Below are 27,863 nucleotides of genomic sequence, written 5' to 3'. Positions count from 1 at the left end.
TTTTTTTTTATGTTCAGGCTGTTCTCATATTCAACAACACCTGCATGTGGATACTCAGAATTTGGGATAATAAGAGGAATGAGTTCTGATTTCACTCCATGAAGTTTTTGGTGAAGCTTTCCTATGTGTTATTGAATTTAATTACATTAACAGTCCTGTGAAGTAGATATTAATATTTCTATCTTATAGGCAATAAACCATACTCAGAAAGAAGTAAAATAAACATTTATCATATATGCATATCATGCATATATATATATATATATATACACACACACTAATAAAAGAGAAAGATGCAAATTGACCGTACCTTTGTGACACCCACCAGCCAATCAGGAGTGAGTATGCAAATTAACCCAACAAAAATGGCAGGTTAATTTGCATACGCAGACGCTGAGCAGCCGGGGGCGGGGTGGGATGCTTGTGTCATCGCCATGGCGACAACACAGGTGTTCCGCACTGCCCCAGCTGCTCAGGGCCTCTGGGCAGCATGGGAAGGTGGGGCCAGAGTGGAAAGGTGGTGCCAGCAGCCAGGGAAAGGAAGGCCCATTCCTGCATGAATCTTCATGCATTGGGCTTCTAGTGTACATATACATACACACACACACACACACACACACACACACACACACACAATGTATCGGTCTGTGAGAGTATACATATACTTATTTTACTACATTTTAATTACTCGTCTAAAGTAATCAAAATGTAGTAATAAATGCATCTTCCACCTTCCTGCTCCCCTTAGTGAGAGCTACTGAAAAGCAGAGGTTCTGAGTTATTCATATGACCTAGAGGGAAACGTTCTGTGGCTTGTTTACTATTAAACCCTGATGCCTACAATCAAATAGGCTCTCAATTCATATTGGCTGGATGAATGAATCTTCTCAGCCATAGCACCAGTCTCAGTGACTCACATGATAGGCCCTGTGGATAGTAAATGAATATGTGCATTTTGTAGTGGACAAGTATGGTCTTAAAACATGTACTCTTGAATAATTCCCTAATATGAATTCTAATGATATGTATTGCATTTTCCAAACTTAATGACTGTTTAGCCCATGTTTATTGGTATAATTCCCTCCTAGGGCATCAAGTATAGGACCGTTGTAAATGGGGGACTGGATGACAAAGAAATAAGTGACTACAGATTGAAATTTGGCCCATGTTTCCAGAAGCAGGGATCTCTTCGGTACCTTGAGAAGGCTTGAGGAAGGCTGAAAGAAAGGCTCCTCCACTTCTTTCAGATCCTGATCCCACACTTTCATATTAGCTGAGACATTTAGGAGTCAAAACTGCCTTTCACCGAGGCCAATTCTGAGAAGAAAAAGAAATTATTTTCCCCTCCTCCTTCTCATTATCCAGGCCTCCTACCATTTTCCCTAATTTATTTTTTTTTCTTTTTAATAGGGGATTAGAAAAGATGTTAAACCAAAGAATTTCATTTTACAATTTAATTTTCATTTTATGATATATTTGTGACATAAGCCCAAACCATCACTCCTGTTTTCCTGAATGTTATATTCAGTTTCAATATGAAGAGGTGTTTTTTATTTTATTTTTTTTTTAATTTTAATAAATCTTTATTCAGATTATTACAATTGTTTCTCCTTTTTCCCCCCATAGCTCCCCTCCACCCAGTTCCCACCCCACCTTCTGCCCTTACTTCCCCTCCACTGTCCTCATCCATAGGTGTATGATTTTTGTCCAGTCTCTTCATGAACCCCCCATACCTCTTTCCCCCTGAGAATTATCAGTCCACTCCCTTTCTATGCCCCTGATTCTATTATATTCACCAGATTTTTCTGTTCCTCAGGTTTTTAATTCACTTGATTTTTAGGTTCACTTGTTGAGAGATATGTATTTGTTGTTCATAATTTTCTCTTTACTTTTTTCTTCTTCCTCTTCTTTAAGAATACCTTTCAGCATTTCATATAATACTGGTTTGGTGGTGATGAACTCCTTCAGCTTTTTCTTATCTGTGAAGCTCTTTATCTGCCCTTCAATTATGAATGATAGCTTTGCTGGGTAGAGTAATCTTGGTTGTAGGTTCTTGCTATTCATCACATTGAAAATTTCTTGCCACTCCCGTCTGGCCTGCATAGTTTCTGTTGAGAAATCAGCTGACAGTCGTATGGGTGCTCCCTTGTAGGTAACTAACTGTTTTTCTCTTGCTGCTTTTAATATTCTCTTTGTCTTTTGCTCTTGGCATTTTAATTATGATGTGTCTTGGTGTGGTCCTCTTTGGATTCCTTTTGTTTGGGGTTCTGTGGGCTTCCTGGACTTGTAAGTCTATTTCTTTCACCAGGTGGGGGAAGTTTTCGGTCATTATTTCTTCAAATAGGTTTTCAGTATCTTGCTCTCTCTCTTCTTCTGGCACCCGCATAATTTGGATGTTGGTACGCTTGAAGTTGTCCCAGAGTCTTCTTACATTATCTTCAATTTTTGGATTTTTTTTTTTTTGCTTTTTGCTTTTTCAGTTGAGTGTTTTTTGCTTCTTTGTATTTCAATTCTTTGACTTGATTTTTGTGTTCCTCTAGTCTGTTTTTGGGTCTCTGTATAATATTTTTTATTTCAGTCAGTGTATGTTTAATTTCTAGTTGGTCCTTTTTCATATCTTCGAGGGTCTCGTTATATTTATCGGCCTTTTCTAGGATATTCTTAAAAAGCCTTATAACCGTGGTTTTGAATTCTATATCCAGTCGTTTGTTTTCCTCCATTTCTTTCATTTGTGATCTGATTCTTTGATGCCGCATTTTCACTGCTTCCCTGAGTTGGTAAGGTAGATTTGTGTGCTAGGTTTCCAATATGGCCCAGTGGGTCTGCCTCCCCAGTTAACCTGAGGTGGACACTCTTGGTGCACCCCTTTGTGGACTGTGTGTACAGCCTTGTTGTAATTAAGTCTTGATTGTTGTTGGTATCACTGGGAAGAATTGACCTCCAGGCCAGTTGGCTGTAAGGATCAGCTGTGTCTATGCTGGGAGAAGTTCGGTGCTGGAGACAGTCTTATAGGATTAGACTTGCCAAATTGCAATAGCCTCTGTGCTCAGCTTGGATGGGGTGGAGTCTCAGTCTTGGCTTCCCGTCAGCCTTGCCCTTGCGCGCACGTGCGCACCTTCAGACCTCTGCCTTCCCGGCTCCTGAGTCTCCGCCCGAGAGTCCAGACTCCCCCCACAAGAGCGTGGGTCCCCAGGGGCTCGCCTGGAACTGGGGTTCACTGCAGTCAGAACTGGGGCTCAGTGTAGTCAGGAGCCTCTGACTCCCTTCCACTAGGGAAAGCCTGTGGCAACCTCTGCAGCCTTTGTGCGCACTGGCATGCACGCGCTTTCAGTCCTCCGCCTTCCCCGGCTCCCGAGTCTCCGCCCGAGAGTCCAGACTCCCCCCACAAAAGCGTGGGTCCCCAGGGGCTCGCCTGGAACCGGAGTTCAGTGCAGTCAGAACTGGGACCCAGTGCAGTCAGGAGCCTCCGACTCCCTTCCACTAGGAAAAGCCTGTGGCAACCTCCGCAGCCTTTGTGCGCACTGGCACGGGCGCGCTTTCAGTCCTCTGCCTTCCCCGGCTCCCGAGTCTCCGCCCAAGAGTCCAGACTCCCCCTGTAAGAGCGTGGGTCCCCAGGGGCTCGCCCGGAACTGGGGTTCAGTGCAGTCAGAACTGGGGTTCAGTGCGGTTGGGGGCTTCCTTCCCCCTTCTGCCAGAGAAAGTCAGCCAGGCTCTCAGCCGCCCTTCCTCTCTGCACGCACAAAGACCCTTTGCCGTACCTCCAATTCTCTGTGAGCTTTTCTCCTTCCTTCTAGTTGTAGAATTTTCACTCAGCCAGCTTCCCTGTGGTTCTGGATGGTGTCCGTTCTGTCTTTTAGTTGTAGTTTTGAAATTGTTGTGCGAGGCAGCAGTTTAGGTGCTTACCTATGCCGCCATCTTGGTTTCTCCTTTATTTTCTTTACTAAAGAATGAAGTGCCTTCCTTTTAATATGAAAAAATTAATAATGTATCTGATGCGGTTATTTAGCTGTGCTTTAGTCATGGCCACACAGGGCCACAAGTCACCTGCAGCTAGCTCCTCTGCCTCCGCGTGTGTGTGTGTTTAACTTTTTGCTCCTTCCTGTTCTTTTTCTCCAAAATTAGAAGAAAGCAACTTCTTCTTCTTTTCTCCTCAAGACTTTATATTTCTATTGTAATACTGATTTGAAAAACTCATTAGTACAAAGGAATGGAAACCTGAATCATGCGGGAGGGAGTTATTTAGTCTTTACTGAGGTGACTTAACAAAGAGCTTTCCATCCAAATAAGATACTCAGAGAAAAAGGGGAGACACACTGGAAAGAAATCACGCCTGTCCCCCAAGCAACACCAGGAACACAGATTGTCACTTTGTTTTTTGTTGTTGTTTCTTTCTTCCTTAATTTTATGAATGAGAAGTAAGAAAGTTGGAAACGCACGGTATATGCGTTTCTGGAAAGTTATGGATGATGTCTACCTGGCAAAGTCCATTTCTTTTAAACACATCAAGTAATTGAAAATGTACTAACAGAGCCTCTTAAAAAAAAAAATGGTAGAGACAGTATTTTTTTTTTTTTTTTTTTGCATAAAGTAGAGACCTTTTTCAAAGTAAGCATTCCTTTTTATTTGTTTTGTCCATATGTTTTTTCAGAAATTCTTACTTTGCCCTTCAGTGTTCAGATACAGATGGAAAAGTGCATTTGGTTGATACATGAAAAGTGCTCACAGTTCCCATAGCATTTGTCTTTGAGTGCAGCCAGGATGTTCTTTCTATTTGATGCTATCTTGCTTCAGTACCAGCAGGATTTCCATCAAAGAATTCAATGAAAATAAGATTATAAATTAGGGATTTCCCAAGGAAATACATGTTTTAGATAAGAAGGAAAAGGTTGCAGTTGGCACAATGGATGTATTACATCTCTCTCCTCCTAATAAATAATCAGCAAATATACTTTAAGTAGTTGATATGCATGGGGCTGCACCCCATGATATAATTATAGCTTCAAGTCAGTGTGATGGGAAATTCTAGATCTCATAAAATATCAGTTTAGCCAAGGAGCTTTACCTGTGACCAGGCACTTCATGAGAGCTCATTACATCATCACTAATGCCCTCAAATACCCTAACACACACAACACATCTTACAGGAGAGATACATGTTACAAAGCGGGTGTAAGTCCCAGAAAGTGGTAGAGCTGTTATTAAACTTAGTTAACTTAGTTCATATGCCATATACTTTTCCACTCTAAAGCTCTCTATCATCATGCACAAGGACATACTAAACCAGAGGAGGAGGAGGAAGAGAAGGAGGAGGAGTGGGAGGAGGAGAAAGAGGAGAGGAGGAAGAGGTGGAGGACGAGGAGGAGGGGGAGGAGGAGGAAGAGAAAAGAGGAGCAGGGAGGGAAGGAAGGAAGGAGGGATGGAGGGGAGAGGGAAGGAAGGAAGGAAGGAAGGAAGGAAGGAAGGAAGGAAGGAAGGAAGGAAGGAAGGAAGGAAGGGATGGAGGGAGGAAGGGAGTGAGGGAAGGAGTATATGCACAAACTGGTGAAAATTAAGTGAGGTGTCTAGGCTGCCTGACAGTATTGAATCAATGTGCTATATAGTCCTGTAAGATGCCACCACTGCAGGAAGCTGAGTGACAGGCACATAAGACTTATCTATACGACTTTTGGAACTTCTGTGAGTCTATGATTAGTTCAAAATTAAAAGTTTTTGTTTTTTTAAATCTGCCTTCCCTTTGATAATCTAGGATACTCTTTTTGTGATACATTGCTTCTAAGAAATCTGAGTTTCCTGACACCTAGAGGTTGAAACTACAATGCAATGCTGACTTGCTTTTTTTTTTTTTTTTAAGACAAACAGATAAACACACTAGAATATTCTCATAATCAAAGAAGTGTTAGATTTCCATGGTAAGATGTATACTTTTCCTAATTATTACTTCCTAATTACTTTTACATATTTCAGTGTCCATGGGGCCTGTGGCCTATTCTCTTGAATATCCCCAGTAGATATAATTTTAAACTTTGAAGATAGGTCTGATTTTTGGAAAAGCCAAGAGTTACCAGGGGCAAAGCCTTGTGAATAAAAGAAAATATACCAAATGAAAGCTAGTTTTGTTTGTTTTTTTAAAATATATTTTTATTGATTTCAGAAAGGAATGGAGAGGGAGAGATAGAAACATCAATCACCTACCTCCTGCACACCCCATACTGTGGATCTAGCCTGCAACCCGGGCATGTGCCCTGACTTGGAATCAAACCATGACCTTCTCGGTCATAGGTGGATGCTCAACCACAGAGCCAGGCCAGCTGGGCAAAGCTAGTTTTTATATAGCATTCAAATTTTGGCTTCATTTGAAAACAAAGCAACAGCAGCCAAAACCATGTTAAATTCAATATTATTCACACTTGTAAACATGGCCATGGCCTTATGTAACTGAGCACATAAACCCGGAGGCTATGGAGATGGAATTTACTTCTACATGTGCCATTTTTTGAGACCAGAACCCACCTCTGTAGACTCAAGGGTTCAATATTATGTCAAGATGATGAGTTTCAAGTGCTTAGCACAGGGCCTGATGTGTAATAAGTAATCAGCAGCTTCAATTATAATGGGGATGATGATAATTATAATGATGAATTTTGCCCTTAGACAAATGACTTCCTTTCTCTGAGCCTTTTTTTGTCATCCACAAAACACAGGGATTGAACAAAATGAGAGCTCAGTTTTCTACCTCTGCCCTTCAGCGACTTGGTGACTTGCACTCGGGGGCAGGTTGCAGGAGGCAGGGCATGGGTGCAGAGGGTGTAGGTGGGCCACGCAGATGTGTTGTGTCAATGTGGTGTGATGGCTGAAAGGAGTTCTATATAATCAGAGTTTCCATCCTCCCCTCTATTTCTCTCAGAGCAAGACCTTCTCTCTTTTCTTTAGATTCTTGGGTTTTGATCATTTTGCTAACATTTCCAAGCTGCACTGACATATATTCTGTCTCAGAAATATTGTAGAAAAAAATATCCAAGGAGTTCATCATGTGCCTGAACAGCCAAAACCACAAGAATTAATAATTATTTGATAATAGACTTGTGTTTCCCAGTGGGACTGCTGGAACATCATGGTTCTGACAGGACAATGGCTGCTGACTATCTTGCTTGAAAGATAGACAGACTTTTCCATCTGGAAGAAGTTCAGGTATGGGAGAGTTTATTGCGTTTGGTTGGTGATATCTGATACTACACCACCAGTTGGAAAATATCTGGGAAGAGCTGGATGCTGGTTGCTTCCTTGGTGAACATTGGAAGATGAACAAGCCCCAAACAAATAGGAATTTGACTTTTTCGGTGCCTCTGAGATGTGGCAAATAGTGAGAATAGTCAAGTTTAATGGACTCTCCCATATCTGAACTCCCCCCCCCCCCAGATGGAATAATCTGTCTTTCAAGCAAGATTCGTGGCAGTGCTGTGTTTCACTGCAGAGTTCCGCATGTCTGCCAGTGTGTCTTGGGGCATGGGCATAGACAGGCTTGTACATCATTGGATGTAAGCTCAGGCACAAGGGCGGATGTAGGGTGGTGAGGAAGTGGGAGGTGGGCAAGGGTCCTATGATGTTGACTGGTGGGTAGCCTCTAAGCAAAAGAGACATGTTTTCACTAACTTCTCTACATATCTCACCGTCTTATTTTTAGCTTCACAATATCTTTTCATTATATTCACAATATCTTTTCATTATATTGTTAGCAATGGCAAATACAATCCTTAGCCAAGGACAATAACATCCCTCTCCAGAATTGTGTTAGGAGAATCCACTAGGACCCTAGGCCAGCAGTCCCCTTCCCACAGGTTGAGGGGTCAGTGTAATCAAGGGGGCATACTCATCCAAAGCTAACACTTCCTGGCCTTTAGACCACCCAGAAATCCCTGCCAAAGCCCAGACCCAAATCTAGGATGTGCTTGGACCTCTTTCCTTACCCATTCTCTTGAGGGCGGATTGAGTTGTTGGTGTGCACACCTCTAGGCAAAGGGATGGCCAGGCAGAGCTGTTTGGAAAGGGGTTTAAGATGCCCCCTTATCTTAAGGGCAAGGTGGAGCTGAGGGTGGAGAAGAAAGAAAAGGGCTAGACCAAGATTTGTGGACACAGACCAGCTGTTTCTGGCTCTATAGAACTCCAAGGAATCAAAGGATTCCAAATTTAAATTCTAAATTTGGAGTCTTGTTCCAGATCCCAAAATGTTCTGAGTAGTTCTGGGGAAAGTGACAGTGTCCTCTGATCCCAGTTCCCCTCCTGCCCAGGGTTTCAAGTGATCACATGAAGACTACACTTGCCAATGAGGTTAGGTGGAAGGGCAGTTATCACTGCTGGCTTATTTACCAAACATTTATTGAATACCTATTCTGTACCAGGTTCCCTAGTGGAAACTGGGGAGACACTGACCAAGACAGACATGCTCCCTCTCTACCTTACAGAACATGTTTGATAGAGAAAAATATACAAGTGAACAGACAAATTAATTTCCCATCGTGATAAAATCATGAAACAAGCAGACTGAATGCAGAGGCAGAGAAGAAATGGGAGAGGAATTACATTGAGATGAGCTGTTCAAGTTGAGTCTCTCTGAGCAAGTGACATTTCAGCAGAGCCCTGAAGGGAGAGAAGGAGCCAGCCATGCCCCAGTAGGGAGGGGAGAAGGGCTCCAGCCAGGAGGAGCACGTGGAAAGGCTGTGGGACAGGAAAGAACTTGGACTGATGTTCATGTTCAGATTGTAAAGGAAATTACAAGTAGCCCATGGTAAGGGGTTTGCATGTTATCCTCATTGCAATGGGAACTTGGAAGTCTTAAACAAAATATGATTTACATGTTTTGAAGATTATTCTGACTTTTATGTGGAAAATGCCCAAAAGAGTGGAAGCAGGAAGACTAATTAGGGAAAGGCATTCTCTCAGTCAAACCACCTCTAAGTGGAGACTGGTCTCGAGGGAGATCAGGGAAAGGATGCCAAGTTGCTCTCTCATGAACCCTACAGTGCATTCCACCTGAACTAATTTTCATGGGAAGAGGAGATCTCTGCACCCACAGGCTGGAGCTGAGGAAGCAACCTCCACTCCCATTCTCTGAACTCTTACTACTAAATTCCACAAAAGGATGATTTTCCACAACTTTAGTTTAGGTTGTAATCCATAGAATAAAGCTTGATTCTATTAGATGCCAGATTTTCCTGTACAGTTATGGAGAATGAATTCTTGCACCTCATGGAGGAGGAAGGAGCTGTGCCATGGGGTGGAATGTCCAAGAGGAGACTGGGACCCAAGGCGGCACAGTTTTTCCAGGTCTGACTAAGGAGAAGAGGGATGGAACCCAGGGCAGGATAAGTCATGCATAAGCCAAAATGAAACAATTGTGGGCCAAGTGGGAAGAGGATTAGCTGACACATTCTCCTTCTGGAACAGGCAGATTATCACTAGTTTATTATTATTATAATTTTTTAAATGAACAGGCTTCCAGTTATTGCCATTACACAAACTATTGGGCTAGGATTGGGTCCATCCTATCTTCTTCTTTAATATGTCAGTAAAAAACTTATTAAACACCTACTGGATACCCACTCCTCTCCTGGCACCACACAGTCACCAATAAATTGGTATTTGTAAATTCTGCTTATAATTTACACAGAGTTTAAGCACTTAGTACTCTTTGAGAATAAGTAAAAATGGGAAGCAACTGAGCCCTTATCTGTATGTTAGAGAGACTGTGCTGCTCAGAGTAGGGATGTTCACTGTAGACTTTCATAATGACCCAAGACTCCTCAAGTGTCACGCTCCTGAGCTATTGAGTTGGGAGCCAGATCATTCCATGTGGTCAGAACATAGCCACCGAAGACAGGTCAGGCACTGGTGCCTCTACTGTTGGCGCATTGCTGGGTGAGTTATAAAACATAATGTGTAGTATGAGTTAATAAGAAGTGAATATCCATGGAAGGGCATTCTCCAAAATGTTGATTGTCTTTGGCTGTTTAGAAAATAGGTCATTCTCCATTTTTTTCTAAATTTGCTAAAATGAAGATATATGACTTATGTACATGCTTTACAAAATATGAGCACTTCATCAATTCATGTTGAGATGAATGTCTAGACATTTTGAAGAGTTTATAAATGTTGCACCCAGATCTCCAATGAAACTTTACTGAGCTTTTCTTTGTAATGGATTTATGAGGACAAAGGATTATATTTTGATGTGTGGGATGAGGGAGGGATTTCTCTATTTTTAGTAGATGAAGTCAATTACAAGAAATCAAGGAGGTAATAAATGTTATGGTTATAGAGGTTTGGGTATAAAAATCTGTTAGCTAGTTGTTTCTGGAAGCCAACGCCAGGCCTACACATGACCAAGGTTGCTCAGAGTCAGTTTAAACTTGTCCTAAACCTTCTCGATCTCCATTTTTGTACCCAACAACAGAAAAATATTTAGAAACATGACCATGGGTCCTTAAAAATTCTATGTGATCAAAACAATTTCTAAATAAAAGGTCAGATGCTGTAGGGAAGGGCCACTAAGTCTTCTAATCTGGAAGTCCCTGACTGGTGGCTCACAGATGCAGGTTTAAGTTTTTATTTGTGTTTGTGTAGTTTCTGGCTACTGTAGAATTTTTAAAAAATGAGCCAGCATTAAAAATCAAGAGTTTATATATAAACATTTGAATCCTTATTTTTTTAAAAAAACAGGTGTTCTACCTTACCTGGCTCACACTCCTACATGGCCATGCTTAGCTCTACTGTAGGCATGGCTTGACTCTTTGGATGATCTGTGGTCCCCACAACTCCCTCTTGCTTCCCAATTCTGAGGTCAATGACAGTTGTCATTTATCAAAACATTTGTTTAAAACATCAGAGTCCTACTTATCTATGTTTTTATCAGTAGTAAAAAAGAAAATGGTATATCAGAAGGGTCATATACACTGAGTGGCCAGATTATTATGATCTCTGAATGCATAATAATCTGGCCACTCAGTGTATATCCTATATGATAAAAGGCCAATATGCAAATTGTCCCCTTGACCAGGAGTTCGACCAGCAGGCAGGCCAACCACCCATGTCCCCTCCCCCTGGCCAGGCTGGCTGGACCCCACCCATGCACGAATTCATACACCGAGCCTCTACTCTAATTATACACACACACACACACACACACACACACACACACACACACACACTGAGTGGCCAGATTATTATGCATTCAGAGATCATAATAATCTGGACACTCAGTGTATATCAAGATAAAAATGAGAAAGAGCACATTTCTTTGTGGAAATAAAGAATATTCAAACAACAAGCAGACATCTAAGTGGCATGGTTGGCTTTTGTTGGCATTTAAGTTCTTGACTTATGCCCTAAGCCTTAAGATTTTCCTCAAGGGGCTAGAGTGCTGACAACAAAGACCTTAAGGAGAGAATAAGGGTAGATGTTCCACGTTCAAAGCATACTTCTCCCTTAGAAGACCATCCTCACCTCCACCAGACCTTATTCCATCCCCCAAAAAACAAAGGAGGTACAAAACAAGAGCTGGACAATTTCTGGCTTGAAATGCTAACAGGTAACGTTTGGAATTGCCTACTGATTCTGGCCTAACTTATATTGTACCTGCATTTTCCAACACACATTACACTACTTCCTCCCAATCTTCATTATAAAGCCAGTAAAAGACAAAGTCCTTATATCATCTAGGCAATATCTAAATGGAAAACCAAAGGACCTTCCCCAGAGCTCTTTAATGAAATTTCCCGAGGAGCCATGAAATCCCTGTTATTAGGGTGAATATCAACGGAAGACAGGCTGGTTAGATAGCTACTTGGAAGTAGCATCAGGAAATTAAATTTGCAAAACAGGAGTAAAACTATGGGAGAATTTTTATATAAAGGGACAAAAGCAAGGAAATTGAATATTGAGATTTTTTGTAGCATTCTTCCCCAGTAATGTAGCATTGAAAAACACACAGCTTTTCATTTATCAGAAGGTCAGACCTAAGATAACAGCAATATGTTCACTCGAAAGGCCAAAAACCAGAAAATCATCTGATGGGCCCAGATCTCAGAGATATACAAGCCTAAGCAAATCAAATATCTCTGAGTTAGGCATTTTTCTGTCAGCATGTTGATCTCCCCTCCCCCATTTTTAGTGATCATGCTCTCAGTTTTACTAGTATATTATGTGAAGTTACTATGTAATATTGGCACCCTCTTCTAAGCAAATATGATCAGTGTTTTCTCATATACATTAATGATTTTATTCACGAGGTCTTTGGTGTTAATAATAACGTGTGCCAGTGAATGGAATGGCCAATAGTTTTCCCCCACTGGAAAGTATAAATTATATAAGTGCATTGTGAGCTCACAAAAATTGGAGCATATCCGAAAAATTCCTTTTCCATTTCTTTTCGTTTTTTTTTGTTTGTTTTTTAAATTTCTTTATTGATTAAGGTATTACATATGTGTCCTTATTCCCCCATTACCCCCCACCTCCCATTCATGCCCCCACCCCCCTGTTGTCTGTGTCCATTGATTAGGCTTACATGCATGCATATAAGTCCTTTGGTTGATCTCTCCCCCTTACCCCCACCCTTCCCTACCTTCCCTGAGGATTGATGTTTCTCTGTCTCTGGATCTATTTTTGTTTGTCAGTTTATGTTGTTCATTATATTCCATAAATGAGTGGGATCATGTGATATTTATCTTTCTCTGCCTGGCTTATTTCACTTAGCATAATGCTCTCCATCTCCATCCATGTTGTTGCAAATGGTAAGAACTCCTTTTTTACTGCAGGGTAGTATTCCATTGTGTAGATGTACCACAGTTTTTTAATCCACTCATCTGCTGATGGGCACTTAGGCTGTTTCCAAATCTTAGCTATGGTGAATTGTGCTGCTGTGAACATAGGGGTGCATATATCCTTTCTGATTCGTGTTTCTAGTTTCTTGGGGTATATTCCTAGAATGGGATCACTGGGTCAAATTGGAGTTCAAATTTTAGTTTTTTGAGGAAACTCCATACTGTTCTCCACAGTGGCTGCATCAGTCTGCATTCCCATCAGCAGTGCACGAGGGTTCCTTTTTCTCCGCATCCTCGCCAGCACTTGTCATTTGTTGACTTGTTGATAATAGCCATTCTGACAGATGTGAGATGGTACTGCATTGTTGTTTTGATTTGCATCTCTCTGATGATTAATGACTTTGAGCAGGTTTTCATATGTCCCTTGGCCTTCCTTCTGTCTTCTTTCGAAAAGTGTCTATTTAGATCAGTTGCCCATTTTTTGATTGGGTTGTTTATCTTCTTTTTATTAAGCTGCATGAGTTCCCTGTAAATGTTGGAGATTAAACCCTTATCGTTGATATCATTGGCAAATATGTTCTCCCATGCAGTGGGCTTTCTTGTTGTTTTATTGAGGTCTCCTTTGCTGTGCAAAAGCTTTTAATTTTGATGTAGTCCCATTTGTTTATTTTCTCTTTAGTTTCCATTGCCCTAGGAGCAATATCAGTGAAGAAATTCCTTCAGCATATGTCAGAGATTTTTCTGCCTGTGGATTCCTCTAGTATTTTTATTGTTTCTTGTCGTATGTTTAAGTCCTTGATCCATTTTGAGTTTATTTTTGTGTATGGTGTAAGTTGGTGGTCTAGTTTCATTTTTTTGCATGTATCTGTCCAATTTTCCCAACATCATTTATTGAAGAGACTGTCTTGACTCAATTGTATGTTCATGCCTTCTTTGTCAAATATTAATTTAGTGTAGTGATTTGGGTCAATTTCTGGGTTCTCTCTATTCTATTCCATTGATCTATATGTCTGTTCTTGTGCCAGTACCAGGCAGTTTTGAGAACAGTGGCTTTGTAATACAGCTTGAAATCTGGTATTGAGATCCCACCTACTTTGTTCTTCTGTCTCAGGATCATTGTGGCTATTCAGGGTCTTTTTTTATTCCAGATGAATTTTTGGAGAGTTCTTTCTAGTTCCGTGAAATATGCCGTTGGTATTTTAATGGGGAGTGCATTGAATCTATAGATTGCTTTGGGTAGTTTGGACATTTTAATGATGTTGATTCTCCCAATCCATGAATATGGTATGTTCTTCCATCTGTTTACTTCTTCCTCTATCTTTTTTTTCAGTGTCCCGTAGTTTTCTGCATATAGGTCTTTTACCTTCTTAGTTAAGTTTATTCCTAGGTATCTTAATTTTTTTTGGTGCGATGGTAAATGGGATTGCTTTTTTAGTCTCTCTTTCTGTAAGTTCACTATTTGTGTATAGAAATGCCATAGATTTCTTGGCATTAATTTTGTATCCTGCTACATTGCCTAATTCATTTATTAAGTCTATTAGTTTTTTGATGGAGTCTTTCAGGTTTTTTATGTACAATATCATATCATCTGCAAATAAGGACAGGTTTACTTCTTCTTTTCCAATTTGGATGCCTTTTGTTTCTTCTTCTTGTCTAATTGCAATGGCTAATACTTCCAGCACTATGTCGAACAGGAGTAGTGAGTGGGCATCCCTGTCTTGTTCCTGTTCTTAGGGGAAATGGTTTTAGTTTTTGCCCATTGAGTATGATGTTCGCTGTGGGTTTATCATATATAGCTTTTATTATGTTGAGGTATGATCCCTCTATTCCCACCTTGTTGAGAGTTTTTATCAAGAAAGGGTGTTGGATTTTATCAAATGCTTTTTCTGCATCAATTGATATGACTATGTGATTTTTATCTCTCAATTTGTTTATGTGATGTATCATGTTTATTGATTTGTGGATATTGTACCATCCTTGCATTCCTGGGATAAATCCTACTTGGTCATGGTGTATGATCTTTCTGATGTACTGCTTGATCCGATTTGCTAGAATTTTATTCAGGATTTTGGCATCTATGTTCATGAGGGATATTGGCCTGTAATTCTCTTTCATTGTGTTGTCTTTATCTGGTTTTGGTATTAGGGTGATGCTGGCTTCATAGAAGGAGCTTGGAAGTGTTCCTTCCTCTTGAATTTTTTGGAATAGTCTGAGGAGGATAGGTTTTAGTTCTTCCTTGAATATTTGGTAAAACTCCCCTGTGAAGCCATCTGGCCCCAGGCTTTTGTTTGCTGGAAGCTTTTTGATGATGCTTCCATTTTTTCCATAGTTATTGGCCTATTGAGATGTTTAGATTCTTCCTGATTGAGTTTTTGAAGGTTATATTTTTCTAGGAATATGTCCATTTCCTGCAGGTTGTCCAGTTTGTTGGAATAGAATTGTTCATAGTATTTTATAACGATCCTTTGTATTTCGGCGGGGTCTGTTGTTGTTTCACCTCTTTCATTTCTGATTTTGTTTATTTGGGTCCTCTCTCTTTGCTTCTTGGTGAGCCTGGCTAGAGGTTCATCAATCTTGTTTATCCTTTCAAAGAACCAGCTCTTGGTTTTGTTGATCTTTTGTATTGTTTTTTTGGTCTCAATGTTGTTTATCTCTGCTCTGATCTTTATTATTTCCTTCCTTCTGCTTACACTGGGCTTTTCTTGTTGCTCTCTTTCTAACTCTTTGAGTTGTAGGGTTAGGTAATTTATTACCATTGTTTCTTGTTTTTTGCAGTAGGCTTGTAGAGCTATGAACTTCCCTCTCAAGACTGCTTTCGCTGTGTCCCATAGATTTTGGATTGTAGTGTTTTCATTGTCATTTGTTGCCATGATGTTTTTTATTTCTTCCTTGATCTCTCTGGTAACCCAGCCATTGTTTAATAGCATGCTGTTTAGTCTCCATGTGTTTGATTTCTTTGGGTTGTTTTTATTGTAGTTGATTTCCAGTTTTATGCCACTGTGATCTGAGAAGATGCTTGATATGATTTCTATCTTCTTGAATTTGAAGAGACTTTTCCTATGTCCCAACATATGGTCTATCTTTGAAAATGACCCATGTGCACTTGAGAAGAATGTATATTCTGTGGCTTTGGGGTGAAATGTTCTGAAGATATCAATTAATTCCATCTGGTCTAGTGAGTCATTTAGGATTGATGTTTCTTTGCTGATGTTTTGTTTAGAGGATTTGTCCAATGGTGATAGTGGGGTATTAAAGTCTCCTACTATGATTGTATTGCTGTCAATCTCTCCTTTGATATCCTCCAGGAGTTTTTTTATGTATTTGGGTGCTCCTGTGTTGGGTGCATATATGTTTATCAGAGTTATTTCTTCTTGTTGGATTGCTCCCTTTAGTATTATGAAGTGGCCTTCCTTATCTCTTGTTATGTCCTTCACATTGAGATCTAATTTGTCAGATAAAAGTATTGCTACCCCAGCTTTTTTTTCATTTCCATTCACCTGAAAAAATTTTTTTCATCCCTTCACCCTCAGTCTGTTTGCAACTTTTTTTCTGAGGTGGGTTTCTTGTAGACAGCAGATATATGGGTCGTGTTTTCTTATCCAATCCGTTACCCTATGTATTTTGATTGGGGCATTTAATCCATTTACATTTAAACTTATTATTGATAGGTACTTATTTGTCGCCATTTGTATTCTTTACCCCTGTGTTCTTTCTTTGCTTCCTATTTCTTTTTTTTTACAGCAGACCCTTTAGCATTTCTTGCATTGCTGGTTTGGTGATAATAAATTCCCTTAGTCCTTTTTTTTTCTGTGAAACTCCTGATTTCATCTTCAATTTTGATGGATAGCCTTGCTGGGTACAGTATTCTTGGATTCAGACCCTTCCTTTGCATGACTTTGTATATTTCATTCCATTCCCTTCTGGCCTAATGAGTTCCTTTTGAGAAATCAGTCGCTAGTCTGATGGGGGTTCCTTTGTAGGTAACTTTCTGTCTCTCTCTGGCCACTTTTAAGATTCTTACTTTGTCATTGGTGTTTGCCATTTTAATTATAATGTGCCTTGGCATCGGTATTTTGGAGTTCATTTTGTTTGGGACTCTGTGAGCTTCTTGGATTTGTGTGGGTTTTTTCTTCCCTATATCAGGGAAGTTTCCTGTCATTATTTCTTCAAACAGGTTTTCTATTCCTTGCTCAGTTTTTTCTCCTTCTGGAACCCCTATTATGTGGGTGTTGTTTTGTTTTGTGTTGTCCAAAAGTTCCCTTAGGCTCTCCTCCTGCTTTTTAATTTTTTTTTTTTCTAGAAGCTGCTCTACTTGGGTATTTTTTCCTACCTTGTCTTCTAGCTCACTGATGCGGTCCTCTGCTTCTTCTAGTCTACTCTTGAAGCTTTCTATTGAGTTATTTACAGCAGCAATGTCATTTTTCATTTCTTCTTGGTTCTTCTTCATTTCCTCTTGGTTCTTACTCATATTGTCGAATTTGTCTTCCATTCTTTTCAGCCACCTTATGACCATTTCTCTGAATTATTTTTCTGGCAGGTTGCTTTCCTCCATTTCATTTACTTCCTTTTCTGATGATGCCTGCCTTTCTTTCATATGTGGGCTGTTTCTTTGTCTCCCCATGGTCTCTCTTCTCCGGGCGTTTGGTTATGTAGTTCTCTCTCTACTTATCCCAGGCGAAATCTGACCTTTCCATGGTGGAGTGTAGAGCTCCTCTGAATCCATGTGTTTGTGCCAATTGGGGACCAGTTCTCTGGGGTTTGCAGCTGTTCGGTGGGTGCCACAGTTGTAGATTTTCAGGCTTCAGATAATATCCACTTTCCCCTTCAAGATGGCGCAGTTTCCACGTCCGAGCTGGTGGCTCCGGGATCTGTTGTGTTGTGTTTTTTTGTTGTTGTTGTTGTTTGTTTGTTGTTGTTGTTGTTGTTCATGTGGAACATGCTAGGAGTGAAATCAACAAGGATCTATCATCCATGCCTCATTTTCTTCACAGCAGGTGCTGTGGTGGAGAGCATTCTGCATAGAAATGTGGTAAGGCTTTTGTGGCAGCTGCCATGCTAGTTACCACAAGATCAATAAATGATTAGAACATCTAGCACAGTAAATGACTCCAGAGTCAGCATTGAAATGATGATACAGGAAACCACCTAAAATTCACACAGGCACTGTTCTTTGGTTGTCAAGATTTCAAACTTAGGATGCAGTTTCTGCATATATTATTTGAAGGAGTTTTGATGTTGATTTTCATGTTCCATGCCTTGCTCTTTGACTTGATTTCTGGTGTTCCCCTTCCCGGTTTGCAATCACATTCTCCATTTCTTTTCTTTTTTCCAATGGTAATATCTGTTGATTTATGTAATATATTGTGCTGGCAGCTATAGGCTTAATAAAGAAGTGGAGAGGTGGTGCAGAAAGAAGAGAGAGTTCAAAAAGACATTTAAAAATTATATTAAAAAGAGTAATAGTCACACAGTGATTGATTTTCACAAGTAAAGGTGTGAAACTCTTAAATTCACATTTGGAGTGAAGTGATGGAATGCAAAAACCTTTTGTATGTGGATCAGGAAATTCTTCTGCCACCAAAAATCTATAAAACCTGTAAATCAAAGGTGGGAGCTTGGTGTCTTTAAGTCCCATCATGCTCTGCCCTGGGCTGTGTGCCCTGCCCTAGCCAGCAGCCCTCCTGATAATAGCCCCAGTCCTGCTGATGCTGAGATCATGGGGGTTGTGAATTATCCCTTCCCTCATTTATACCACCTGCCCTGTGAGAACTGAGGTGAATACCACTCATGCAAACAGGACCTTGGTCCTTTAATTGGCTGAACCCATGACCACAGATGATGTCTTATTCACCCCAAGAAGACAGAGCAAATGTGCTGAGTGAGCTGGGGAGCCAGGCTGCAGCTCACTGGCACCTGGGAACAGAGCACTCACCCTCCTGTGCATGGGAGTTGGAATATGTCTCATCAGAAATGTGGTTCACTCACTTCTCATGCCCTAGATGTTGGGTGAGCTCTATGAAATCACCCATTTCTTCTCTTCCTCAGCTTCCTTTTCTAGGTAAAAAAATAAAACAATGATTTGGTAGGCTAATTATAGAGAGCTGTGCTTTGACTCAGTTTATGGTAATCAGTCAATTCCAAAAAAACAAAAAATCAAAAATGTAGTTTGGCATCCAGAGTAAAAGACTATTTCCCCAGGTAATTGCTTTATGACTAAATTATTTTATGTGTTCAGGGTTTATGAACTATTCAATGTATTTTCTCCCTTGACTCAGTCCTTTACTCTTTTGATGCCTATCAGGAAGGCAGGCCCACCTGTGGGATTATTAACAGTGAGGCAACACTTCTTCCTTCCCATCTATTTCCTGGCCTTCAGACACAAGAGACAGATCCTCTTCAGAGATGAAGTGGGGGCACTGTGGAATGGGAAAACTCTGCCCTCTAACAGTGAAATGCAGCTAATGATATGTGATTCACCTGCTCAGCTTCAGAGGGCAGACTTCTGTTTTGTGCTTGTTCAAGAAGAAAATGGCTTGATGGCAGTGCCTGTGCCATCAGGATTCACGAGAGGAAGACGATTATCTGTTAATTTTGGAGTAAAGAGGCCTTTTATCATGAAGCAAAAAAAGAAGCAAAAACCATGTGTTTCTCTTACACGAAAAAGGTTTTCTGTTTCGATGGAATAATTACTACTTAGGTCATATAAGATTGGACTAGTAAAATGACTAGAGTTTATAGATCTCATTATCCATCTTGAGAATTCAGACCAGGGATGTGCAGATTCCATGAGGCTGTTAAGGAGGAAAAAACATTTGTATCTCTGTATCACACATACTTATGCACACACACATACTATTTAAGAAGAAAACAGGCTTTGAAAAGTCAAAAAATGTTAAAGACTTCGTTATTTTTTAAAAAATATATTTTTATTGATTTCAGAGAGAAAGGAAGAGGGAGAGAGAGAGATAGAAACATCAATGATAAGAGAGAATCATTGATCAGCTGCGTCCTACAAGCCCCCCACTGGGCATCGAGCCCACAACCCGGGCATGTGCCCTTGACCAGAATGGAACCTGGGACCTTTCAGTTAGCAGGCCAACGCTCTATTCACTGAACCAAACCAGCTAGGGCAAGACTTTGTTATTTTTTTAAGAGCAGTTTTAGGTTCACAGCAAAATTGAGAGAAAAGTGCAATAGCTTCCCCCATTGCCAACATCCCCATCAGAGTGATATATTTGTTACAGTGGATGAACCTACATTGACACATCATTATCCCCCAGAGTCCATAGTTTACATTAAGGTTCAACTCTAGGTGTTGTTCATTGTATGGGTTTGGATAAATGTACAATGGCCTGGTTCTACCATCTTTATAATATCATAAAGAGAATTTTCACTGCCCTAAAACTCCTCTATCCTCTGCTTATTCATCACTCCCTCCCTTCCCTTTCCCCTGGCAACTGAATGATCTTTTTACTATCTCCATAGTTTTGCTTTTCCAGGGGGTTATACAGTTAGAATCACACAGTATGTAGCCTTTTCAGATTCAAAACTAAACAAATTCTTACCATATGATCCATTGATTGCATTTCTTAGTACCCAAAGGAATTGAAAACTTATGTTCACAGAGAGACTGCACACGGATGTTTATAGAAGCTTTATTCATAATTGTCAAAACATTAAAGCCACCAAAATTGCCTTTGGTAGATGAATGGATAAACGATGGTATATTCAGACAATGGAATATTTTTCAATGCTAAAAAAAAAAAAATGAGCTATCAAGCCATGAAAAGACATGGAGGAAACTTATCTGCATAATACTTGTTTTTTATTTGATTATTTGAAGTGGTTTTAGTAAAGGTAAATAAAAATCAATTGCTATCTTTAATCTGTTCTTTGTAAATGTTAGTTTTAATTTGGGAAACATTTTATTGCTTATCTAAAGATTTTCTTTTTCTGAGCACTATTAGGATCTATTTTATTGTTCCTACTCGTAGAGCAGTGGCTGTTAATCGGAAGCGATGTTAACCGCCCAGCGGACATTTGACAATGTCTGGTTGTTGTGACTAGGGATAGATGGGAGGAGATGCTACTGCTGTTTCCTGTGTGCTACTAAGTAGCCTACAATGCACAGGATGGCCTTTTGAAGTGAAGGATTATTTGGTTTAAAATGTAAATAACTGAGGTTGGCAAACCCTACAGGGGACAGTTGAAGAAATGGGATGTTAAGCATAATGAAGAGAAGACAAAGGAGAGACCCGGTGGCTAAGTTCAAATTTCTGAATTGCTGTTATGTGTAAGGAGCATAGGAATTACTTTGCCTATTCTAGGCAGGGCACTTGGACCACTGGGTGGAAACTACAGAGGAAGACAGAGAGAAAAGCTTTCCAACAGATTTCTTGCTTTCTAATAAGGCTGAAATGTACTGCCTAGAGAGCTGGGTTTCTCATCAATAGGTAACTAAAGCATAAATTGAACTGTCACTAGAAAGGGAAGTCCAATATCTAATTATAATGCAAAATTGGTTTATTGAATACAATTTCATTCCAGATAATGTGCTAGGCCCACTGTGGGATTCAGAGTCCAGTCTTGCAAAGGTTATTTAAATAAAAGAATCTAAGCTTCTATTTGCAGAATGAATACGTTCTTGCTAATGTTGAAGGCAACTTGGTTCCATATATAGCATGATAAAAACATGTAGATAGCTTTAAAAAAATATCTGTATATAGACTTACTTCAACAAACCCTTTCCTTCTGTAAGGTTTTAGAAATAGATGTAACATATTCACATCTTGCCTTTTAGGTAATTTTCTAGATTAGCAATCTCCAAATGTAATTGGCTATATAACCAATTAGTAAACATTTTAAATCCTTAGCCATGATGTGCTTATTTATGTATTTTAAAAGTCATTTTCTTACAAATGAAAATTTTAAAAGATGAGAAAAGAAAAAAAAACACATATTTTCCCAGATTGAATTGACCAACTGGCTCTGAAGTGATGCTTCTCGCCTATGAGAAGACCATTGTTTTATTTTTTTAAATTAAAAATAATCCAAATGACTTACTAGTAAAATATAATTTAAAGAGACCAAAATAAAAAACCCAAGCCCTAATTTTTAAAATTAGACTTAAAGACATGCAGTTACTCTCTCCAGTATCTGTGAGCATTTCTAAAGGCTGACTGTATTTTTGTGTTTATCACATCGTGACTTGGTGACAGTTTGCAGACTGGCCTTCAACTGTGCAGGCTACTCTTGAAAACAACCATGCTACTTATGAAAAACAACCGTGAAAAGCAGATGATTTTCCCCATCAGAAAACTTAGGCTCGAACTGTTAAGTGACATGAACCTATTGATAAAAAAATCTCATAAACTTATATTGGTGTCTTGAATTTCCAATTCAGGGTTTATGTATGAGACCTTTAATAATTCAGAACTTTCCCCATCTACAACTAGAATCTTTGGGAATTACAAGCCTGAACTTCTATTGCTAGCTTTTACCATAATTATTGCTTGGTAGCAAGGGACTCATCCCATCTGTATCTTGTTTTCTCATCTGCACCTTCCTTCCTTCCCTTACACCTAGAGCAGTGGTCAGCAAACTGCGTCTCACGAGCCACATGTGGTTCTTTGGCCCCTTGAGTGTGGCTCTTCCACAAAATACCACGGCCTGGGTGAGTCTATTTTGAAGAAGTGGTGTTAGAAGAAGTTTAAGTTTAATAAATTTGGCTCTCAAAAGAAATTTCAATCGTTGTACTGTTGATATTTGGCTCTGTTGACTAATGAGTTTGCTGACCACTGACCTAGAGATATCAGCCTTAGGAAAGCACTTTGATAAGATAGTTTGATATATGAATGAGTCTGGGATTCCACACCCAGGTATTGATTTATGTTCAAGCAGATTTCCTAGCTCTAAACCTAAATGCCTTTCATGTTATTGACTTCTAAGTTTTTCAGGCAAAAATGCAATGCCCATTCAAGCCACTAATTAGTTGGAAACTGATCTTCTAGATAATCTTTTCATTACTAATGTACCTTGATTTAGTTAAAAGGCTAAATTGTATTCCTGCAGTCTCAAGAATTAAAGTAACTCTGGTGGCTAAGTTAGATGAAGGGAGCAGTTTAGATGTGGAAATAATCTCTATTCTTTTATACTTCCTTATAGTAAAATCATGTTTAAATGTCTGGTGGAGGAGAAGCCAGGAAACACATATGTCTTTTCTAATTTCTTTGGGATATTATGTGCTTTTACTTAACACCCTGTTCCCAATCCTCATTTGTAAGATGGGGATAATACTAGTAGTTGCTGCTTCAAAAGGTTGTTATTAAGGGATAAATTAGATATTTCAGTTAGGCACTTGACAATGATTGCCAAAGCTAAAAGCTCAAAACTGGTAGATATCATTACTATTATTAATAGCGTTCACTTTAACAGAAGTGTCTAAAGATTCAGAATATTATCATACTTTATACTAAGTGATGCAATCAGTTGGTAAAGATAGACTAGACAGGTTAAGCTTGACCTACTTGATCTCCACCAACTGGAGGCCCTTAATATTTTCCCCTTTCTACTTCCTGGTGAGAGAGGACTTCATCTATGAGATGGACACAAAGTAATAGCCTATTATCAACTACTGCATACTTTTTGAGCTTCTGCTTCACAGCTTCTGTGGGTCAAGGACTATAATTAAGGACCTAGGTTAAAGGCTTCCCGTTATGCATGTAGTCCTATGAAAGGAAAAAAATAAGGGGGGGTGGGGGAATGGTACTACAAAGGACTTCCTACTTTCTGCAGACCCAAGAGTTAAACAGGTGTTTTTACTTGTTGAAAAAAATATACAACTATAATTTCTAAAATATATGTATGATGAAGAACGAAGTTTGGATATCAATATTGGAAATATTATCCCCCAAATAGATCTTATTTGCTATGAAGTATGAACGCTTAATAACAGTATATTAAAAACATTGAGAATTTCATTTGCCAAGATATTTTCTTAATTTAATTCAGTCAGGTAATATTCTTTAGAAATAAAGACTATAGGCTTCTAGTGTGCTGTTGCGCCAGGCCCTACTCTTTCTTACAGAGGTCTGTGGGACATTAGTCTGGACCAGAATTCTTGACCAAGAGCAGATTGAAATCTTCATGGCTGAGTGTGAGCTTCAGTCCCTCATTGAGGAAGCTCAAACTCAATGAGAGGGTCCTTTGCTCTGCATGGAATTACTAGAGAGCAGTTCCTAGCACTGCTAGCAAAAAATAAATAAATAAATAAATAAATAAATAAATAAATAAATAAATAAATATTTATAGTAGGGTCAGCTAATCTTCTGTAAATGGTCCTATCAAAAATATTTTAGGTTTTGTGGGCCAGATAGTGTCTGTCACAACTACTTATCTTTGCCATTGTAATGCAAGAGCAACTGTAGACAATGTTTACTTGAATGAGAATGGCTGTGGCCCACAAGAACTGTATTTGTGAAGAGAATCAATGGACTGGCTTGTAACCCAAGGGCCATATTTGTTGACCTCTGTTTTAGAGGAATGATTGTGAGTTCAGATGCCACCACTGACATTCACTGCCCAGATTCAACCAAAAGATTTTCTTTTTGTCACTAGAATAATTGTCTGTATGATATTTTGTTACTTATCAGTTGCTAATATTTAAACACCAGGATGTTTTTGCTTACAAATATGGAGTCTGATATCTGAAAAGCATACAAAGTTCTAGTAACAGTAGAGGCACTCCTTCAGAAGAGGCATTCTTTTGCTTCTCTTACTACACCATTCCCTAGTGACTTTCAGAAACCTAGGTTCATTTACAATTCATTTATTAACGTTAACTGTCTTACTCTTGCACTGCTCCTGGAAGAACTTGATTCTGTGAACAGTGTACAGCAAATCTTCTCTAGTTCCCTCTTTTACTCTCCGTCCCTTAAACCTGTCTTGTTTTGGTTCACTGAGGTTGAGGGCCAGGGGTATCTTTGCAAGCTGATATATGGCTGCACAATGAGACCAGTGTCTCTGAGACAGGAGTAGAGCTGAGCTTCAGAAGTATCAAAACTATTTTAAACTTTTAAGATAAAATTATGCTCACTTGTTCTGGGATTCCGAATGCACCTGTGATCAATATATCTCACACAATATTTGTGATATGGCTCAATATCCAGCCTTTATAATAACCTGGAGATGTAGCAGATGCTCAATGAAGAGCAGTTGAATAATTATGTGGACATAGTTCTTGGCACATGGTAGGTGTGAATTAGAAAGCTGTTGAATAAGTGAATATGGGCAGAGTGGAACTGAAAATCATTAGGGAAGTATAAGAACAAAACACAAAGACATTACTAGTTCCTGAAAAATTAAAAACATTAATAAATTACTCTAAAAGTAGTTAGGCTAAAAAGGAGTATGATTAAAATATGTGAAATCCTGATGCATATGTACCAGAAAACATCCCCTGTTCTAGTACATTCCATTGCACAGGAATGGGAGGAAGTGGGAGAGAGTAGGAAAGGGATGAAAGCCCGGGAAATTGCTGTAGGATAGGATGGATATAAGGAACTACTATTTTCATAGGCTATAATAAACATGAAACTTATTGTTCTGTGATAATTTACATACTTATAATATGAAGACAGAACGTTTAAACAGAACAAACAGAAGAACAGATGCATGATCCATTACTTAAAATGCTTTATTTTTTTTGCATAATATTTTATAATTGTGAGTGTTTGTGTGTATTTTCACAAGTTCTCAAAACAGACACAGAATGTGTATGCAGATTCTATTCTTTTTAAATCTACTGTCAATATAGCTCCTATGAAATCCCTAGGAACAGCATATATGTTTTTGGAAAGTAGGTGATAACACTCATCTTTTGACCCAAGTACAAACAACACTCATTGCCAGGATGGGGGAAAAGCCCACCTTTATTGACCCCTCCAAGAACTCCCCTCTGGTAGTTCCATACAGTGTTTCTCTGAACCTCTCTGCTCATTTGCATTCCTGATGATTTGAGATTCTATTTAGCAGCTGAGTTTTACTTACCCTGGAGCCTAGAACCCAGACCTCCAGCCTGACAGCCCTATTACATATCTTGTGAATGGGAATAATGAATGAAAAGGTCAGACAGACCATTAAAGTAATAACACTTCTCAGGTTTCAAGATTCCATAGTATTGTGACAGAATCCAGATGTGTTTCAGGAGAGCAAGAATGAAAGCCAAGCTGTAATACATTTTACTAAAATATATCAAAACGTTTTGGTACTTTAACCAATGAACTAAAAAACAACAGCTGAAAAAATAATTCATCCTTTTTCCTTAGTTTGATGGGATTGGTTAGATAGAAGTGATTTAATCATACAATAGCCGATGTACATCCAATCACTATCTCTTATTTAGAGCAGTGGGTTTTGTTTTAATAGTGTATTATTTTGAGTTCTGTGATGATATTCTGCAAAGTGAGTTAAGCTTTAGGAGTTTAAAATTTGATTTTAATATGTTTTTGTGTGTTTGTGTGGCATTATTCATGTTGAAGTCAGTTCTATTCTTTTCCAGTTTCTAATTATGCCTCAGACGATGTCAAGATGCATTTGTTCCTAAGTGCAATCAAGAAGCATATTAGAAATCAGCTGTGCATAGTGAAGCTTTTATAAATGGAAAGTCTATTACATTTGTGTTAGAAACAGAATGTTCATAGTGTAATTCAATTGGAGTTGATAGGCACATATTGATTGCTTAAGACATGCTAAGTGCTGCACTAGACATTGTGGGGAATGCAGACATAAATAGAATAATACCATCCTTTCCCCCAGGATGCTCAGGGTCACGAAGGCATTATCATGTAGTGAGTAACAGGTCAGACTCCACAATTAAAGCTGTGTTCAAATGTTGTCTTGTAGTAAACAGGCCCTTTGACATTACTAAGATGTAGTGTTCTCCACTAAATGGGAACAAAAATAGCCATGGAAACACATTTCATATCAATGAATCACATATACAATGGTGGTCCCATAGATTATAATGGAGCAGAAAAATTCCTGTTGCCTAGTCATCAGTGTAACATTGAGGTGCAATGCATTACACACGTGTTTGTGATGTTGCTGGTGTAAACAAACCTATTGCACTGCCAGTCGTATAAAAGTATAGCTCATATAATTATATATACATAATACTTGATAATGATAACAAGTGACTGTGTTATTAGTTTATGTAATTACTATATGTTTTATTATTTTATTTTTCTTTCTTAAATATACTTTTATGATTATTATTTTATTGATTTCAGAGAGGAAGGGAGAGGGAGAGAGTGATAGAAACATCAATGATGAGAGGGAATCATTGATTGGCTGCCTCCTGCATGGCCCCTACTGGGGATCGAGCCTGCAACCCGGGCATGAGCCCTTGACCGGAATCAAACCCTTCAGTCCACAGGCCAATGCTCTATCCACTGAGAATTCCCAGCTAGGGCTGTTTTATTGTTATTTTAGAGTGTACTGTTTCTACTTGTATAAAAGTTTGCTATTGAACAATATGCTGTGTTACACCCTGTTACATGAGGCATGCCCCATTTCACCATAGCTACCATCTTGAGGAACAAAATCAAAGTGATAGAAGCCATTAAATGACCAGCTCCATTGAAGGCAACAAGAGTAATAAGAATTTGAGAAGGGCTCTATCAGATGCGGAGAAACTTCTAATAATGTGGATTGAAGACCAGACACAAAAGTGGATACCTCTCAGCACCATGATAATCATGGCCAGAGCCAAAAGTCTGCCATGTGTTAGGAAAAGGCTGGATCAGGCTCCAATATTGAATTTACTGCTAGCTCTGGGTGATTTAAACAATTCAAGAATCATCGTGCATTGCAAAATGTGCACGTGAGTGTCTGTGAGTGCTTATGTGAAAGTAGCTGAAGAATTTTGGGAAACTCTAGATATGCTGATTGGCAAGGAAATTACTTGCCAGAGCAGATACTCACTATGGATGCAACCTCTGTATTCTGGAAACAGATGCCTGATGGGACTTTCGTGCATAAGGAGGTTAAGTC

General features: G+C 39.2%; 1 protein-coding gene across 4 annotated transcripts in view; it reads left to right on the top strand.

The window, feature by feature from the left end:
* The window catches only part of CTNNA2 (catenin alpha 2), a 1,121,468-nt gene that overhangs the window by 934,077 nt on the left and 159,528 nt on the right, over positions 1 to 27,863 (top strand). The window lies entirely within an intron of this gene.

The sequence above is a fragment of the Plecotus auritus genome (assembly GCF_963455305.1).
Source record: "Plecotus auritus genome assembly, chromosome: 8".
NCBI classification, from domain to species: Eukaryota; Metazoa; Chordata; class Mammalia; order Chiroptera; family Vespertilionidae; genus Plecotus; species Plecotus auritus.
Note: the sequence above shows the minus strand (reverse complement) of the source record. Positions and strands in the feature narration are given on the sequence as shown.